Genomic DNA, 17,387 nt, shown 5'->3' on the forward strand with positions numbered 1-17,387 from the left:
TTCAGGTTGCACTTTACGTTTATTAATATTTTCTCACAAGGTGAACTCAAGACACAACAACAAGGCATTTAATAAACAGACAACCAAAGAATACTCCCTTTAAATCCATTAGGACTTGTGATCAAACATACAAGACTCAAGTGATATTACTCCCATTGTTCCTTCTCAATATACTATTGAGATTCCACGACATGCCTGTTAACATGCGGGTTGTGCACTAGGCACGAAAAAATCCTTAATTCAATTCACATATACTTCCCAAACATAGCCTGCAAACGGGGTAGAATAAATAGTGCAACGAGGTACGAATACTTGGCTCAAAATATTCTAGACATTACGTACGGTAGCATTAAAATAATCCCTTGCATGTGAAACAACCCATATATGCATATAGTACTTGAACAACATGCTTGATATTTAATTCAACGATCGTAGATAGTCACAACATGCTTGTTCAATAAAAACCATAGTTCCACAATAATCCAAACATGTTCGTTCGCAACATCAAACATGAATCCATAATAATACAACATGTTCGTTCACAACATCAAACATGAATTCATAACAATTCGATTCGCATGAATCACAATAATAGCATATTTGAATCCTCGTGAAAACGGTGGTTGTAAACACCTAATTTGTGTCTCCGCTAATGGGATAATGACAAAACCATTACCCTTGCTAGGTGGTTGGTACAACTCCATGCGGAAGTCCCGATTGCTAAGATATATTCCAAAATCCAATGTCCAATTCCCGAGACTGTTCCCATTTCGGAACTCGGTACAAAATTTCAATTTCCAAAAATCAAATTCAAAATCCAAACACAATCTCACCCAATGGACCTCTCCATTGGTTTTACAATGCCGTTTCCAGTCGAAATGCCATTAAGCAATAAAAAAATCGGGCGTCGACCCATAAAACTGAGCATGTCAGGCCCCATCCCATAAAACCAAGTCCAAAATACAAAACCCGTAAGCGAAAAGGTGTGTTTTTAGTCGCAAAATGCCTTAACCACCAAGCAAAGCTACGCTCCAAATTCGTACAAATTCGTACAAGGTACAAAGCTACAATACAAAAGAAAAGGATTGTGTCATCGTCGTTTTTTTGGCGGAACCTAAGACACGTCACGCTGGGCGCTGACGTGGCTTGGCGTTTAGCCGCATAATCTTATATTTAAACCCCTCATTTTCACCCAAATGAAGGGGGATGAACAATTATTACAACGTCATAATACTGGTTTTTCCTCTCAAAATTCAAACACAAATTCAATCTTTAATTTTCAATTTTCCTACAATTTTCTAAAATATCAAAGCAATTGGGAGTACAAATCGGAAAACTAGCGTAAATCTAGCAAGGTAAACCGATCCCTAATACAAATTATCATGATTCAATCAAAGTTTCTACCTTTCTAATTTCAAGTTTACTAATCCCATGATGTTCTTGTGTTGATTCATACACACTTGAACTAGGAAATGTCAAAAAGGAGTAATCTTTGAGGGGATTTCATACTTGAAACCCTCCCCCCCCCCCCCCCCCCCCCCCCCCCTTAAATGATCATCCAAATTCCTTCTACAAGTTTTAAGTTTTAATCTTTATGCTTTGTTTTCAAAAAACATGATTAGTAAGTTGAAGCTTTCATCCTTGTAAGTATTAGCAATCATCATCAAATCTACAAAAACCTCAACTTTATACAAGTTCAAGGATGTTTGGGCAAGTGCAAACCCTTTTCCAAACTAGAACACATGAGAATTTCAATTTCTATCATCAATACTCAAGTTCTATATTCAATGATGTTTAAGTGAGATCAACTTCTCCTTAAACTAGAATCAATTTCAAGTCATGGAGCATATTAAAGGTGAGGCCTTTTAACATGGAAAGGTCTAATCTTTAAGATCCAAAACTCCTAATATCAATATTCAAGTTCAATATTCAAGTTCTACATTCAATTTCAAGTTTCATTTAAAATTCTATGTTCAAAATCAATGACGCTTCAAGATGAGCAACTCATCTAAAGTTAAGATTTTCTAGAGAATTGAATCTGTGTCGGACGCACTTATTATTAAGAAGTTTTTTGGCGTTCGGATTTCAAATACGATAGTACAATTTCCATACCACCATTTCAATATCGCACTTTCAATATTGCACCTTCAATATCTCACTTTCAATTCCGCACTTTTAATATCGTAGTTTCAATATCGCAATTTCAATACCGCAATTTCAATTCCGCAATTTCGATTCCGCACTCTTTACTCGTCTTTTCAAGGCGATGTGGTTTTGTACGGATTTTGATAATTCCTTTATTTTGTGATGATGCTTTACATTTTTATCGCTTTCATCACCTAACATGTTAAATACAACAATATACAAAGGTTACATCACGCTTAACAAAGATAATTTTTGGACAAACCGGCCTTAGGTTCCCTTATTTAACTTTAAAGCAAAGTGACCACGTACAAGTAGCAATTTCAATGTTCTAAAATGCATGATTCAACCTAGTGCCATGATTAGGATTTCACGAAAACGATCCTTGTCTGTATTCGAATGTATTTTTAAAGCTTGCCAAAATAAGCGGTTCATTCCCGTACCCGAATCTCACACATTCATATTCAAGATTCAATGCCTTATCCAAAGGAGTCAATTTTTGGTCATTCCAAACCTGACCCTTAAAATGTTTGGTGGAGACTCCTTCAAGTTCAAATTTTTAAAAGTCGTAGGGAAAGTCCATATACAAAAAAAATCCCCCTACAATCTGGCGACTCCGCTATGGAGTTCTAAATTTCAAATTCGAGTATACGAGCAACTTATAAGCAATCTGCCACTGCTACGCTCAAGTTTTGGATGCCAGAAGTAGCGTTGGTCGCAGGCCTTGCGTCGGCGCTGCTGCCTGCTTTCAGCATAGTGGCTTCCAGTGGCTGGTTGCCCATTCTGCCCAAATATTCGAGTGGGAGTTTAGCTCAGATTTTGAACTTCAAAAGATCGCTCCCAAACTTTGAGAACGAACGCTGAAAGGTAAGATTTTAAAATACAACATTCAAATACAATTGTGATTCTAGGCATCTCGTGCATGTTTTCGAAAATACAATTTGTGCAAAACGAATTTCTACCTTTCCAAACATGAATGTGTTCTACATTCGGGTTAGCCCCGGAGGTAAAGGAGTGGTCACTCTCCATACGGTTCCTAACCAAAGTGTTTGACCACTTCCGAGCCCACCGAACCTTGACATTTTCTTGGTGTTCCTGACATCTTGCATGGAGGCCGTCTGCCAACAAACACTTCCCCAAGGTGGAGGTAAAACGATTGTTGCCGGATCCGCTTCTTATTCAAGGACCTTTTGCCTCCTAAGTCGACCACTTGCATCATGCAAAACTTAGACCGACCTTAGGTTGAGAACTTTGCATGTCGCATTCATATTCATGTTAGTGTGACAACGTGCTATTTGTGCATTGTGTTGGCGTCTTTGCACGCGTGAATGACTAACCTCGAGTTCTAGCTTTGCCAAAACCATTAGCCTCCAACTAGGAAACCTAACCCCTAGGAGCATCATTCAAACCTCATGCATCTAAAATCGCCAATTTAGGGTCTTCTAGGAGTGCCACTCCATTTGATTCAAAACCCCTAAACACGCCTCACGCACAAATTCCAATCCAACGGCGTCATAATGCAGGATTTCCAAGTCAAATTTCCAAATCCAAGTTTTAAAATTCCAATCCATCGGCGTCATAATGTCGGGTTTCCAAGTCCAAGTTCCAAAAATCCAATCCAAACGGCGTCGTAATCCCGGATTTTCGAGTCAAATTTCCGAGTCAAGTCCTATGTCCAAAACCCTAAGTTCAAATGTCCAAATCTATGGTGGCGTAATGCCGATTTTCAAATCCTGACTCAAAACCTTTCAAGAATCAGGTTCCAGCTTCAAATGCCCCAAACCTATGGTGGCATAATGCTGGATTTTCAAGTTCAAAAATTCCAAATTCCAAATTCATGGTTTCGTCTACCATACAAAACTTCTCTTTTCGAATTCTGAATCCAATATCTCAAATCAAACTCAAGTATCAAAATTCAATTCTTATCTACCATTACTCTCAAATGCAAAATTCCAAAAACACTTCCAACGGGTTGAAAATCCCTAGAAATAATACAAAATTCCAAAAACATTTCCAAGGGGGTTGAAATTCTCTAGAAATAGTACAAAATTTAATCCCAATGGGTTGAAAATCCCTAGAAATAATACAAAATTCAAAAACATTCCTATTTGGTTAAATTTCCCCTAAAATATTCCAAATTCTATCTTGGGTTGAAAGTCCCTTGAAATAATACAAATTCGATTTCCAAAATTCCAACGGGTTGAAATTCCCTTAAATATTTCAAATTCTAATGTCGGGTTGAAATTCCCTTGAAATACTCCAAGTTCTAATGTCGGGTTGAAATTCCCTTGAAATACTCCAAGCTCTAATGCCGGGTTGAAATTCCCTTTAAATATTCCAAGTTCTAATATCGGGTTGAAATTCCCTTTAAATATTCCAAGTTCTAATGCCGGGTTGAAATTCCCTTGAAATACTCAAAGTTCTAATGAGGGGTTGAAAGTCCCTTGAAATAATACAAATTCAATTTCCAAATTCTATCCCGGGTTGAAAGTCCCTTGAAATAGCACAAATTCAATTTCTAAATTCTACCGGGTTGAAATTCCCTTGAAGTACTCCAAGTTCTAATGCCAAGTTGAAATTCCCTTTAAACATTCCAAATTCTAATGTCGGGTTGAAATTCCCCTAAAATATTCCAAATTCTATTGTTGGGTTGAAATTCCCTTTAAATATTCCAAGTGCTTATTCAAAAGAAGGTAGTCTCCATAAAAGAATGAAGCTCATTTTCAAATATTTCCAAAGGGTCGTGAATCCCGTTACAAGTACAAATTCCAATAGTTTCTTTCTTTGACGTACCTAGATCAACTCAAAAAGTTCTATGTCTAAATTCAAAATTCAAATTCAATGTTCAAAAAGTTTTGTAAGTTAGAACTACGTTCGGCCTGATTCCTTAACGGGACACGTAAGCAACCTCATTCCGAGGCCCGACCACCTTAATACAAAAAAAAAAATCAAAGTCTCCTCAATCAAGGGCTTCCTAAAAATCAAATCAAATTCAAAGTTCAATGTTGTTGTTGTTATTATTCCAAATGTGCAAATCAAATAAAAAGCATGTTCAAGCGGAATTTGGCACAACTTTCAAATAACTGTTATTTTGGCTCTAAAGCCTCAATCCAAGCTAATTCGATTACAAGGTTGGGATCAAGTGAAGCAAAGTTATTCAAAGACTTTTTCACTTCCACTAAGCACATTTTATAAACACATTTATAAACACACTCTAAAACACGTTCCCTGCAAATACAATTCCAAACACTTCAAGCCTACAAAGATCTGGGGTTGGGCGACCATACTCTTGAGTCTTAGCACCTCGAGTACTATCCCCTTGCCCTCCTCGCAATCATTCATCCATCTTCCCCTTACCCAAGCCGCGGGAGAAGGAACTAGCAAATCTTCCAAGGCGGGATGATGATGAGCCTCCTCTGAACCCCGAACGGTCAAGCAACGAATGGGCCACACTCTCATCTCCCTCCTCATAAGCAATTGATGCAGGATGTCTAGCTGTAGAACCTCTGACTCCCACATACTCGGAAAAAGAAATGTTCCTCTGGCTTTGTAATCCCCCGTAATTTTATACATTTTATTAATATATTTTAACGTATAAGTAATTATATTAAAATAGAATTTACGAATTTTGAAATAAATATTTAAGTAACGAATATTTATTTTTATACGTTTTAAATATTTCAACGATTTATGAAATTAAAATAATTTTAGAACTTTTTGTTGAAAAGAAATCGAATTACGAAAACCGTTTGAATTTGGAAAACAATCCTAATTGGTTTTGGATTCAAATACTTAAACTCAATCCTAGTTCTAGCCCAAATTGATAAAGCCCAAATAACAAAAACTCAAATTCTTTACTCCCTCCTCTTTCTATTTCACGTGAAAAGCAAAAAAACCCAAAACCCCTTCCCTTCTCTTTCACTTTCACGTGGATTTCAAACCCTCAAGAACTCCCTCCCTCTCGCTGCCGTCCACCTCCTGCTCTCCTCACCGTCGACCTTGCGGTTGCCCAGCCGCCGCCGGTAACTCCTCCTTCCTTTTTCCTTTTTGCTTCTTCTCCACTCGTTCGTTTCTTGCTCTCCTCCTCAGCCGATTTTTGTTTCGCACAGCATCACCACCGCGCCGAGCATTCGTAGCCTGGCTGTAACCGTCGCCCTGCGCCCTCGCCGTCCACCTTGCGCGGTAGTTCTCTCCTCCCTTTCTCTTTTCTATTTCATTCTTTTGTTGTGGTTGTGTATTCAACTGATTGTGGCTGACCACCACTCATTCGCGCAGCCACCGCAGGTAGCACCACCGTGTGCCGCCGTCGCTCAGCCCTGCCGCAAGCCACCTCTGTCCGCCGGCCAACTCTCTCTCCTCCTCCTTGAATTGGTTACTTTCTTAAACCCTAAGTAACTAATTATTTTAAATTAAAGTTTGTTAATTTAGATTATGTTCTTAAATTAAATTTATAATTTTTATGGTAAATGTGATTTTCAGATTTGATGTTGAGATTAAAAACGAATTAATTTTCAGTTTTGATTAATTAAAATTAAGATTAGGGCTTAATCATAATTTATTAACTTGAATTATGTTTTCTTGAATTAAAGTTATGGGTTTTGTGATTTAAATTATAAATTTGAGATTATATGGATTTTATAATAAAGTTATTAATTTTCAGATTATCAAGTTACATTGAAATATTGGTTTTTGATTGTTTAAAGCATGAAATTCAAGCTTTTTATAATTATTAATCATGATAGGTTGAGTATGGATTATTGAATTGATTGTTTTGAGATACTAGGAACGTAGGTTGACCTTGGTGAAGCTTTTAAATGAATTTATATTGCTGAAAATTTAAAGTACGATGTTTGCAAAAGTTTTCAACGAATTTCAATCACTAGTTCAATAATTATGATGCTAGGAAAGCAAATGGTTAAGTTTTGAGATTGGGGAAAGCTCTAAATATGTTTAGGATACGTTTAGAATGCTTTATTATGGTTGCCAATGACTAGAAGTTGATTGGGATTACTTGTTGGTTGTTTTAGGCGGAGAATTCTCTTTAGGCGACTTTTGAAAGTGTTAAAGTGGCCTATCAGTTTGTTTACACAAGGTACGTACATACCTGTGTGCTTGGAATGTGTGCTAATTGTTGAAACCATGTTGAATTGTTGATAAACTTGGTTATGTTAATGTTGTTGATTAACTTAGTCAGGTTGAAATTGCATGTTTGATACTGTTGGATGAACATATTAAACCTTTATTGCATTTTGAGGATTATAACATGTTAGTATGGAATATTGATGCAAACATGTTTGATTGGGAACACTAGATTATTTAGTATTTAATTCAGATCAGTTAATTGTTGTTCCCTTTTTAGCTTTTCACTACTTTATGAGGGCGGAGGACCTTATTTAGTAAGTTGAAACCTTATACCCATATTCAGGGGTTGATCAGTATTAAAGAAAAGATTGGAGTTAATTGGAATGAGTCTTGTTTGATGCCCTTGTGATCACTTACTCAATTCCAAGATAAAAACAGTTATAAATAAATGTGAGTTGCATGCCTTATGTGATTGTTGAGTCATAACAGGGTGTCAATTTGTAAATCATGTAAAGTGAAACTGAGTAGCAATAGCTTTAGACTGTGCACGTCTAAAGTGACGGACAAACAGGAGTTGGGGTTCATGGTGGTAGCCCATGGCCTTTCATTCGGACCGGATTGATCACCGCGTCCTATTTTCAGTCAAACGTTCCTCGATATCGCAGGTCACTGAGGTTACGGAGTCGCGCCCGTACCTCGCCTAGCTAGAAAACTCGGTCCATTGCCTATTTCAATTAAAATAATATTATTGTTATAAAGTCTAGTCCAGTCTAGCCTAGTCTAGTTAAGTATGGTCGTCAGATTATCATGCTTTGTCTGCCCTTAATTATGTTTAATAGTATCATGTTAGGATTATTATTGCTTTAGTATGTAGTACTCAGCTTTGCTGATTACGTGCCTTGTTTGTGTGTGTTGATCATGGCTATGCCTATTGATCCTGTGATGACCCATCTTTGGTGAGCAGTATCTAAGGATCAATAAGCGTTGCCCATCTACAGGTTTGAAGATGATGCATCATTGGGATCGGGATTAGAGAGCTTGTAGTCTATTTGTTTAATTAAGTGATTTGATTTGTTAACTTGGATTCGAACTTTGTCGTACTATTCGTATTTCCTTATTTCAGTTAATTGTTTTGGACCCAATATGTAATGGATTATTTATAAACCTAAAGTTAGTTTTATGTTTTCCGCTGCAAAATTCTGAATAAGCCGTTACGTTTTCACACGGGCGATAATGCCTTGATAATTCTCTACGTTTTATATTAAAAGATTATTTTAGAAAAGAGAGAATTGTCGGGGTATTACAAAGTGGTATCTAGAAGCTAAGGTTTTACTTTAATAAATTTTTAGGCGCCTAACTATCTAGTAATTTAAAATCAACTTCTTAAAAATCGAGCTTCTACGGATTATAGTGTTCAAAAATTGGTATTTTTTTTTGGGGGGCCGATTTCCTTTTATCCTGTTTGAAAGTATATAATATTTCTTATTTAAGTTCGAAATCAAATTATTATTAAAGTTAAAGTGATACTTTCGACATTTTTATTTTTCTTATTATAAATCATTCAAAAAAAAAAAAAATGAGTACATTTTTTTTAGTTGTTTCAAGAGTTAGAATTCGTTATTAGAAAATATAAATCTTTTTCGAATTAATAACTTTATTTTCTAATTTATTCGCTACGCATTTCCTTAATTTATTTTACTTTATTTATTTTATATTTTTATTTATGTTATTATATTAGCGTCCTTTTACCTTGTTATTTAAATTATTTCAATGCTTTAGCTTATGAGAGATGGGTAGTATAAGAAGGGCATATAAGATAGAATTATATGTGCATTAGTGGCTAGTCAACGCTAGCATTAGAAATTGATTGTTATGTACGTGCGTGTGCTAATTGTTTAAGTGTTACATTTACATGTGCATAAAGAATTGTTTGATTCCACCAAACTTATTGATCATTGAACCTTGTTTATGTTTTGGCTGGAAAATCGTTAGTGAGACCTTGAATTGTTTATTTCAGGAATAAAATGTTTCTTTCCAAGTATACCAACATAGGATCCTTCGAGAAACTTGATATAGAAACCCCTGATATTTACGTGAAGAAAATCATGTTTGGATGTGAATATTATGCTAAAGTTCAAGGGCAACCTATCTTAATGAGAAAGGATATCATAGCAGCCACTATCATTAATTGCTTACCTAACAAATTTCCATATCTAGAACTCAAGGAAAAGTTTAAAGACATGCATTCTGATAATGGAACTCCAAACTTGACTAAGTATGGGACTTGGGATGGTAGATGGAAATATGATTCAGAAATTCTGACCACCATTATTGAAGCGGCAGAAAGTGGGTTTAGAGACGGTAAAATCGTAGGGAGTCATGTTGGGGATTCAGTTACAGAAGAACCTATGGGAATAAGTGTAAATAATGACCTAGAGGAAAATGATGTAGCTGTGGAGAATGAGAATGTAGGTGTTGAGGCAGAGAATCCTAACCTAGTGGCCCATGAGCCAACCATCGAAATTTCTAGTGACTCAGATGCAGAGCTCGAAAGTGAACAGGAGATTGCAAGTGAGCCTAATCAAGATGAAGACATGGGAGAAGATGCGAACCCTGAGGAAGACCCCGATGAAGACCCTGAAGAAGAGTTCGATGATCTTGAGATCTAAATGTCACTCCGCAAGTTTCAGGAGCAATGGATAGGCAAGAGGCCACAAATATTTTGAAGTCATAAATAGTTAATTAGCTCTTTTATGTTTTAAAGAATAAGTAGCAAAGCTACAACAGTTTAAGGTTAAAGTTTATTGAAGTTTGAAATGTTCTTTATTATTTTGAAGGATGTAATAAATCTTTATGGAGTTAGCAATAAAAGTTAAAGTTTTCAAGGAATTGTTCTTTATTCTATTTTGAGGATTCCATAGTACCCCAACCTTTAGGTAACACGTCATGGATTAATTTTCCATTGGTTGCATACTCAGTGTGAATTGTGGATCAATTTAATTGCCACAATAATATTAAATGATTTGAGTACATAAAGGAAGTGAGGGCCAATCTAGACCCTCATGACCAATATGATTCAAAATGTTATGCCTTATGTGCAGTGTGTGAATGTCTTTCGTGAATTATTGAGGATGATTATTTTTCAATGATTATTGCATCTTGTAGACGATCGTTGCACCTTCATAAACGATTGTCGTGCCTTCATAAATGATGTGTATTAATGTGAACATTGTTGGTTGAGGCGAACTTTATGGTCAATTCAAGTATTAAATTGTATGGGATAACGTATAGGTGATGTTTCAAACCTAAAGTAGAGTATACTAATTGCAGGTCGCGTTCTGGAATGGCCAACAATAATGACTTAGTTGTTGCTATTCGCCTCTTGGCGGAAAAGCTGACCCTACCTTTTTAGAAAACCGGGTTGGAGAGTTTGAGAAATTGTTTGGGGATTTGAATTGTCTTGAGAATATGAGAGTGGGTCAAGTTGTCATGTATTTGAAAGATGAAGCCGATTTACAGTGGAGAGAAATAGAGTTAGGCTTAGCGTTGCTAAGAGATTCAATTAGGATTCAATTGTTACTGCCTTAAGGGAAAGGTTTACCCTACCTTTTATGAGAAAGCAGAAAGTTTAGGAATTCATAAACATTAGTATGGGGAGCATGACCATCGATGAATACTATTGCAGATTTATAGCATGACCACCTTAGGATTAGGTGGGGAAACCTCTACATCTTTGGATTTTGTGTATGGGGGAGCTGCTCAGATTTATGGGTTGCAGTCTAGAATGGACAAGAAAAATATTGTTGTTGGGGAGAAAAGAAAAGAGTTTAATGCTGGGAAAACCAAGGAAATTTCAAGAGAAATATGAATGAAAATGGTAATGGGAGTGGTAACCAGGTGAAGTAGGGATTTAACCAGTCAGGAAATTAGGGTCGAAGCCTTTAGGGGCGTAGAACAACTAAGAGAACTTCCATAAGTCTGCTAATGAGAATAACAACCATAATAAGGTTCCGGATAAACTATTCGTTATGAGTAGAAGTGAAGCTGAACGTTTTGCAGATGTAGTTTATGGTACTTTTCTATTAACTCCGTGCCAGTTAAAACATTGTTTGATTCAGAGGCAACATGCTCTTTTATTTCGTCCTCTATTGTTAAAAGTTGAAGTTAGTAGATTTTGAGGCGATTGATTTACCTGTTAGTCTACCTACTGGTGTAACCATAAAGTGTACCAAGTTGTTTAAGAACTTGCCTTTGAAGACAAAAGATTGTGTTTTTCCTTCTGATTTGATAAAGTTTAGTCTGAGGGACCTAGATGTAATTTCGGGGATGGACTAGCTAAGTGTGTACAAGGCTAAGGTAGATTGTGAAGTTCAGAAAGTAAGTTTAAGGAACCTTATTGGAAAATTGACCTCATATAGATGTTTTGAAAAGTCCAAGAACCTTTACTTATTTCCGTAATGCAAGTGAGGAAATTGATGAATAGGGAGTACGAACTATTTTCTGTAGTGTGTCAGAGGTGATTAAAGAAGTTAGTGACAATCGAGGATGTTGCCATTGTGAGTGGATTCATTGATGTGTTTCCGAGTGAAATTACAAGTATGTTACCTGTTAGAGCTTTTGAGTTCACTATAGACTTAGATCCTGAAACGACACCTATATCCAAGGCACCTTATAGCATGACACCTCCTGAAATGAGCGAATTAAGACACATAGTTGCCAGAGTTGTTTCGTTAAGGGGTATATTAGGCATAGTGCATCGCCGTAGGGAGCTCCTGTGTGGTTTGTTAAGGAGAAAGATAAGAGTATGGAATTATGCATCGATTTTAGGGAACTAAACACCATAAAGAACAAATACCCTTTGCCTAGGATAGATGACATATTGGATCAATTGAATTGGGCGAGTGTGTTCTCGAAGACTGATTTGTGTTTGAGGTATCACCAGTTGAGAGTAGCTGAGAAAGACATACCTAAGACTGCATTTAGGACTCGTTATGGTCATTATGAGTTTACAGTAACGCCTTTTGGGTTAACCAATGCACCTGCCATAATTATGGATTTGATGAATAAGATTTTCCACGAATTCCGAATTAAGTTCGTTATTATATTATTGATGATATCCTGATTTTTTTAAGGAATGAGAAAGAGCAAGACAAACACTTGTGGATTATTTTGGGGACGCTTAGAAAGAATATAGTTTTATTAAATGAAGTATACAAATCTTGAAGTCATGTGTGTAGATTGACACCGACGAAAAAAAAGGGTTTTAGGACTAAATTGATTGAAAACTATGACAAATTTAAGAGAGGATTTGAATTGTCCAGGATTGTTAGAAATCATTTGTGTCTCGAAAAGATGGAAGGAATTATATGAATTGGTGGAAAGAGCTAAGAGTTAAGCCCAAAAGTTATGCATCCATGAAAGGCGTGATGAGGTTCAGTAGAAAAGGAAAGTGGAGCAGAAGGAGTGTCTGTAGATCCTGCTAAGGTTCAAGCTGTGAGTGAGTGACCTACTCCAAAGAACGTGTCTAATGTTTGAAGTTTCCTAGGCCTATTTGACTATTATAGGAGGTTTCCGAGAGACTTTTCGAAGATAGCAAGACCAATGACCAATCTGATGAAAAAGGAATCAAAGTTTGAGTGAAGGGAGAAATGTGTGAAAGCTTTCCAGATTGTAAAAGAGCATTTGACCCCCGCACTCGTTGTCACGTCAGTTGAAACCTTACGAGGCTAATTAACCTACTCATGACCTAAAGCTAGCTGTTATTGTGTTATATGCGAATATTCGGAGACATTACCTTTATAGGGCAACATGTAAGATCCTTACCGAGCACAAAAGTCTGAAATTTTGGCAATAAGGTCCAGTTGAAGCTTGGGGACAACATTGAAAATGATACTGCTTTCCACCCTGTAACCGATGGTCAGCTTGAGAGCACTAACCAAACCATGGGAGATATGTTGAGAGCATGTACTATTGACTTTAAAGAGAAGTTGGGAGATCATTTAGATTTGATTGAATTGTCATGCATCGATAGTTACCATGCGAGCATTACGATGTCACATGTTGAGGCATTGTGTGGAAAAAGTGTAGAAGTCCATTGCTGGAATGATTTGAGTGAAAATATTGTATTGGGGACATAATTCGATGAAGTGGAAGTATCCAAAGTTATTCCCTGAGATGAGTTACGAGGGCGTAACTCGTTTTCTTTAAGGGGGTAGAATGCGATAGAAATTCGCGCTTTTTACCTACTTTTATAGCAACCTCATTCCGAGGCCCGACCACCTTAATACAAAAAAAAAAAAAATCAAAGTCTCCTCAATCAAGGGCATCCTAAAAATCAAATCAAATTCAAAGTTCAATGTTGTTGTTGTTATTATTCCAAATGTGCAAATCAAATAAAAAGCATGTTCAAGCGGAATTTGGCACAACTTTCAAATAACTGTTATTTTGGCTCTAAAGCCTCAATCCAAGCTAATTCGATTACAAGGTTGGGATCAAGTGAAGCAAAGTTATTCAAAGACTTTTTCACTTCCACTAAGCACATTTTCTAAACACATTTATAAACACACTCTAAAACACGTTCCCTGCAAATACAATTCCAAACACTTCAAGCCTACAAAGATCTGGGGTTGGGCGACCATACTCTTGAGTCTTAGAACCTCGAGTACTATCCCCTTGCCCTCCTCGCAATCATTCATCCATCTTCCCCTTACCCAAGCCGCGGGAGAAGGAACTAGCAAATCTTCCAAGGCGGGATGATGATGAGCCTCCTCTGAACCCCGAACGGTCAAGCAACGAATGGGCCACACTCTCATCTCCCTCCTCATAAGCAATTGATGCAGGATGTCTAGCTGTAGAACCTCTGACTCCCACATACTCGGAAAAAGAAATGTTCCTCTGGCTTTGTAATCCCCCGTAATTTTATACATTTTATTAATATATTTTAACGTATAAGTAATTATATTAAAATAGAATTTACGAATTTTGAAATAAATATTTAAGTAACGAATATTTATTTTTATACGTTTTAAATATTTCAACGATTTATGAAATTAAAATAATTTTAGAACTTTTTGTTGAAAAGAAATCGAATTACGAAAACCGTTTGAATTTGGAAAACAATCCTAATTGGTTTTGGATTCAAATACTTAAACTCAATCCTAGTTCTAGCCCAAATTGATAAAGCCCAAATAACAAAAACTCAAATTCTTTACTCCCTCCTCTTTCTATTTCACGTGAAAAGCAAAAAAAACCCAAAACCCCTTCCCTTCTCTTTCACTTTCACGTGGATTTCAAACCCTCAAGAACTCCCTCCCTCTCGCTGCCGTCCACCTCCTGCTCTCCTCACCGTCGACCTTGCGGTTGCCCAGCCGCCGCCGGTAACTCCTCCTTCCTTTTTCCTTTTTGCTTCTTCTCCACTCGTTCGTTTCTTGCTCTCCTCCTCAGCCGATTTTTGTTTCGCACAGCATCACCACCGCGCCGAGCATTCGTAGCCTGGCTGTAACCGTCGCCCTGCGCCCTCGCCGTCCACCTTGCGCGGTAGTTCTCTCCTCCCTTTCTCTTTTCTATTTCATTCTTTTGTTGTGGTTGTGTATTCAACTGATTGTGGCTGACCACCACTCATTCGCGCAGCCACCGCAGGTAGCACCACCGTGTGCCGCCGTCGCTCAGCCCTGCCGCAAGCCACCTCTGTCCGCCGGCCAACTCTCTCTCCTCCTCCTTGAATTGGTTACTTTCTTAAACCCTAAGTAACTAATTATTTTAAATTAAAGTTTGTTAATTTAGATTATGTTCTTAAATTAAATTTATAATTTTTATGGTAAATGTGATTTTCAGATTTGATGTTGAGATTAAAAACGAATTAATTTTCAGTTTTGATTAATTAAAATTAAGATTAGGGCTTAATCATAATTTATTAACTTGAATTATGTTTTCTTGAATTAAAGTTATGGGTTTTGTGATTTAAATTATAAATTTGAGATTATATGGATTTTATAATAAAGTTATTAATTTTCAGATTATCAAGTTACATTGAAATATTGGTTTTTGATTGTTTAAAGCATGAAATTCAAGCTTTTTATAATTATTAATCATGATAGGTTGAGTATGGATTATTGAATTGATTGTTTTGAGATACTAGGAACGTAGGTTGACCTTGGTGAAGCTTTTAAATGAATTTATATTGCTGAAAATTTAAAGTACGATGTTTGCAAAAGTTTTCAACGAATTTCAATCACTAGTTCAATAATTATGATGCTAGGAAAGCAAATGGTTAAGTTTTGAGATTGGGGAAAGCTCTAAATATGTTTAGGATACGTTTAGAATGCTTTATTATGGTTGCCAATGACTAGAAGTTGATTGGGATTACTTGTTGGTTGTTTTAGGCGGAGAATTCTCTTTAGGCGACTTTTGAAAGTGTTAAAGTGGCCTATCAGTTTGTTTACACAAGGTACGTACATACCTGTGTGCTTGGAATGTGTGCTAATTGTTGAAACCATGTTGAATTGTTGATAAACTTGGTTATGTTAATGTTGTTGATTAACTTAGTCAGGTTGAAATTGCATGTTTGATACTGTTGGATGAACATATTAAACCTTTATTGCATTTTGAGGATTATAACATGTTAGTATGGAATATTGATGCAAACATGTTTGATTGGGAACACTAGATTATTTAGTATTTAATTCAGATCAGTTAATTGTTGTTCCCTTTTTAGCTTTTCACTACTTTATGAGGGCGGAGGACCTTATTTAGTAAGTTGAAACCTTATACCCATATTCAGGGGTTGATCAGTATTAAAGAAAAGATTGGAGTTAATTGGAATGAGTCTTGTTTGATGCCCTTGTGATCACTTACTCAATTCCAAGATAAAAACAGTTATAAATAAATGTGAGTTGCATGCCTTATGTGATTGTTGAGTCATAACAGGGTGTCAATTTGTAAATCATGTAAAGTGAAACTGAGTAGCAATAGCTTTAGACTGTGCACGTCTAAAGTGACGGACAAACAGGAGTTGGGGTTCATGGTGGTAGCCCATGGCCTTTCATTCGGACCGGATTGATCACCGCATCCTATTTTCAGTCAAACGTTCCTCGATATCGCAGGTCACTGAGGTTACGGAGTCGCGCCCGTACCTCGCCTAGCTAGAAAACTCGGTCCATTGCCTATTTCAATTAAAATAATATTATTGTTATAAAGTCTAGCCCAGTCTAGCCTAGTCTAGTTAAGTATGGTCGTCAGATTATCATGCTTTGTCTGCCCTTAATTATGTTTAATAGTATTATGTTAGGATTATTATTGCTTTAGTATGTAGTACTCAGCTTTGCTGATTTTATGTGCCTTGTTTGTGTGTGTTGATCATGGCTATGCCTATTGATCCTGTGATGACCCATCTTTGGTGAGCAGTCTCTAAGGATCAATAAGCGTTGCCCATCTACAGGTTTGAAGATGATGCATCATTGGGATCGGGATTAGAGAGCTTGTAGTCTATGTTTTTAATTAAGTGATTTGATTTGTTAACTTGGATTCGAACTTTGTCGTACTATTCGTATTTCCTTATTTCAGTTAATTGTTTTGGACCCAATATGTAATGGATTATTTATAAACCTAAAGTTAGTTTTATGTTTTCCGCTGCAAAATTCTGAATAAGCCGTTACGTTTTCACACGGGCGATAATGCCTTGATAATTCTCTACGTTTTATATTAAAAGATTATTTTAGAAAAGAGAGAATTGTCGGGGTATTACAGGCTTGGACCTTTCATCCATACAACATACCCCGCAGACAGAGTAACAGGCTCAGGCAGGAATTGAATGCTCAAGAATGGCTTGGCAACCCAATACCTCCTCCACCGTGTAAGACGGTCAATGTTATGTACAACGGGCTTCGGATGCTCCATAGCACAATCCGGAATCTCTTGCCTCAAGCCATATTGTCTCATCACTCGAGTAGCAGAGTAGAAGACCAATGTAGAAAGGCTAGGCACCCTCAAAACAGTAGAGCCAAGTGCATGTCTTATGGAAACAATTCCTCACTACGGAATTACCCAACAGATGGAACATCCAATCCCCGAGAGTGTGCAATGCCACTCATCCAAAGAAAGCCGGCCATACAGCATGGGCCGCACAATGAACCCCTTTCTATTATAGCTTTCCATGTTCTCTGGTG

General features: G+C 36.9%; 2 long non-coding RNA genes across 2 annotated transcripts; both read left to right on the forward strand.

Moving 5' to 3' along the window:
- The first annotated feature begins 1,527 nt into the window (after positions 1–1,527).
- On the forward strand, positions 1,528–8,661 carry LOC130470375 (uncharacterized). The gene is made up of 5 exons (XR_008930585.1): positions 1,528–6,164; positions 6,252–6,324; positions 6,418–6,513; positions 7,170–7,234; positions 8,189–8,661. It is a non-coding gene; the product is annotated as an uncharacterized lncRNA (long non-coding RNA).
- Positions 8,662–11,380: 2,719 nt separating this feature from the next.
- LOC130469091 (uncharacterized) lies at positions 11,381–16,370 on the forward strand. The gene is made up of 4 exons (XR_008929466.1): positions 11,381–14,600; positions 14,688–14,760; positions 14,854–14,949; positions 15,606–16,370. It is a non-coding gene; the product is annotated as an uncharacterized lncRNA (long non-coding RNA).
- Positions 16,371–17,387: the final 1,017 nt, after the last annotated feature.

This window comes from Spinacia oleracea, chromosome 3, assembly GCF_020520425.1.
Source record: "Spinacia oleracea cultivar Varoflay chromosome 3, BTI_SOV_V1, whole genome shotgun sequence".
NCBI lineage: Eukaryota > Viridiplantae > Streptophyta > Magnoliopsida > Caryophyllales > Amaranthaceae > Spinacia > Spinacia oleracea.